Below are 3,278 nucleotides of genomic sequence, written 5' to 3' on the forward strand. Positions count from 1 at the left end.
CGCCGGGTCAAACCCGGCTGAGCTACCCGGCTCGGAAGCGCCAAAGTCGGGTTGAGCAGTCACATTCACTCCCATCCCCTTTTGGGCCACTTCCCACGGTTCGAAATGCATGAAAATCGGCCTGTACACGGGGGACGCTCCCCCCTCGAAGGCGAGGCCGTCGGCAGAACCGCCGGGTCAAACCCGGCTGAGCTACCCGGGTTAGATGCCTCAAAGTCGGGTTGAGCAGTCACATTCACCCCCATCCCCTTTCGGCCCCCTTCCCACGGTTGGAAATGCATGAAAATCGGCCTGTACACGGTGGGCGCTCCCCCCTCGAAGGTGAGACCTTCGGCAGAACCGCCGGGTCAAATCCTGCCGAGCTACCCGCGTTAGAGGTCTCAATGTCGGCTTCAGCAGTCACATTCAATCCCATTCCCGTTTGGACCTCTTCCCGCCGATGGAAATGCACAAAATTCGGCCTGAACACGCGGGACGCTCCCCCCTCGAAGGCGAGACCGTCGCCAGAACCGCCGGGTCAAATCCGGCTGAGCTACCCGCGTTACAGGTCTCAAAGTCGGGTTGAGCAGTCACGTTCACCCCCATCCCCTTTCGGACCCCTTCCCACGGTTGGAAATGCATGAAAATCGGCCTGTACACGGTGGGCGCTCCCCCCTCGAAGGTGAGACCTTCGGCAGAACCGCCGGGTCAAATCCGGCCGAGCTACCCGCGTTAGAGGTCTCAATGTCGGCTTCAGCAGTCACATTCAATCCCATTCCCGTTTGGACCTCTTCCCGCCGATGGAAATGCACAAAATTCGGCCTGAACACGCGGGAGGCTCCCCCCTCGAAGGTGAGACCTTCGGCAGAACCGCCGGGTCAAATCCGGCCGAGCTACCCGCGTTAGAGGTCTCAATGTCGGCTTCAGCAGTCACATTCAATCCCATTCCCGTTTGGACCTCTTCCCGCCGATGGAAATGCACAAAATTCGGCCTGAACACGCGGGACGCTCCCCCCTCGAAGGCGAGACCGTCGCCAGAACCGCCGGGTCAAATCCGGCCGAGCTACCCGCGTTAGAGGTCTCAATGTCGGCTTCAGCAGTCACATTCAATCCCATTCCCTTTTGGAACACTTCCCGCCGTTAACAATGCACGATATTCGGCCTGAACACGCGGGACGCTCCCCCCTCGAAGGTGAGACCTTCGGCAGAACCGCCGGGTCAAATCCTGCCGAGCTACCCGCGTTAGAGGTCTCAATGTCGGCTTCAGCAGTCACATTCAATCCCATTCCCGTTTGGACCTCTTCCCGCCGATGGAAATGCACAAAATTCGGCCTGAACACGCGGGGCGCTCCCCCCTCGAAGGCGAGACCGTCGCCAGAACCGCCGGGTCAAATCCGGCTGAGCTACCCGCGTTACAGGTCTCAAAGTCGGCTTCAGCAGTCACATTCAATCCCATTCCCTTTTGGAACACTTCCCGCCGTTAACAATGCACGATATTCGGACTGAACACGGGGGCCGGTCCGCCCTCGAAGTCAACACCGTCCGCAGAACCGCCGGGGCAAATCCGGCTGAGCTACCCCGCCCCCGAACACTCAAAGTCCCTCTGAAGCCTTGCATTCGCCTCCTTGGAAAATTGACGTCAAACATTACCAAAATCGGGGGCACGAGCACTAAAGCTAAGTCTCACCCTTTCCCTATCCCTAACCAGGAACCGAACGCCCACCCTCAGCCTCACACCAACGCCGGTGCCACTCCAGACAGACACACCCTTCAAAACCACACCCATCCGGCCATGCAACTCAAAAAGGGTCCAAATTCAGAAACACCCCCTTCAAAAGGCACTCCATCCTCGGCCACACCACCGGGACATGCTCCCCTCGGCGATAATTAAGCCCCCACCACTATTTGAAGCCAACCGCAGCCGCAACTCGAACGGAGAAATCAGTAACCAATTCAAAAATGCGCTTGGTTACTGATTTCTACTGAGCCGAAAAAATTCTAAGTGTCGGTGGTTACTGATTTATACCAACCCGAAAATATTCTAAGTGTCGGTGGTTACTGATTTATACCAACCCGAAAAAATTCTAAGTGTCAGTGGTTACTGATTTATACCAACTCGAAAAAATTCTAAGTGTCAGTGGTTACTGATTTATACCAACCCGAAAATATTCTAAGTGTCAGTGGTTACTGATTTGTACCGACCCGAAAATATTCTAAGTGTCAGTGGTTACTGATTTATACCAACCCGAAAAAATTCTAAGTGTCAGTGGTTACTGATTTATACCAAGTCGAAAAAATTCTAAGTGTCAGTGGTTACTGATTTATACCAACCCGAAAATATTCTAAGTGTCAGTGGTTACTGATTTATACCAACTCGAAAAAATTCTAAGTGTCAGTGGTTACTGATTTATACCGACCCGAAAAAATTCTAAGTGTCAGTGGTTACTGATTTATACCAACTCGAAAATATTCTAAGTGTCGGTGGTTACTGATTTATACCAACCCGAAAAAATTCTAAGTGTCAGTGGTTACTGATTTATACCAACTCGAAAAAATTCTAAGTGTCGGTGGTTACTGATTTATACCAACTCGAAAATATTCTAAGTGTCGGTGGTTACTGATTTATACCAACCCGAAAATATTCTAAGTGTCAGTGGTTACTGATTTATACCAACTCGAAAAAATTCTAAGTGTCAGTGGTTACTGATTTATACCAACTCGAAAATATTCTAAGTGTCGGTGGTTACTGATTTATACCAACCCGAAAATATTCTAAGTGTCAGTGGTTACTGATTTGTACCGACCCGAAAAAATTCTAAGTGTCAGTGGTTACTGATTTATACCAACCCGAAAATATTCTAAGTGTCGGTGGTTACTGATTTATACCAACCCGAAAATATTCTAAGTGTCAGTGGTTACTGATTTATACCAACTCGAAAAAATTCTAAGTGTCAGTGGTTACTGATTTATACCAACTCGAAAATATTCTAAGTGTCAGTGGTTACTGATTTGTACCAACCCGAAAATATTCTAAGTGTCGGTGGTTACTGATTTATACCAACCCGAAAATATTCTAAGTGTCAGTGGTTACTGATTTATACCAACTCGAAAATATTCTAAGTGTCGGTGGTTACTGATTTATACCAACCCGAAAATATTCTAAGTGTCAGTGGTTACTGATTTATACCAAGTCGAAAATATTCTAAGTGTCAGTGGTTACTGATTTATACCAACTCGAAAAAATTCTAAGTGTCAGTGGTTACTGATTTATACCAACTCGAAAATATTCTAAGTGTCGG

This window comes from Chiloscyllium punctatum, unplaced genomic scaffold (assembly GCF_047496795.1).
Source record: "Chiloscyllium punctatum isolate Juve2018m unplaced genomic scaffold, sChiPun1.3 scaffold_909, whole genome shotgun sequence".
NCBI lineage: Eukaryota > Metazoa > Chordata > Chondrichthyes > Orectolobiformes > Hemiscylliidae > Chiloscyllium > Chiloscyllium punctatum.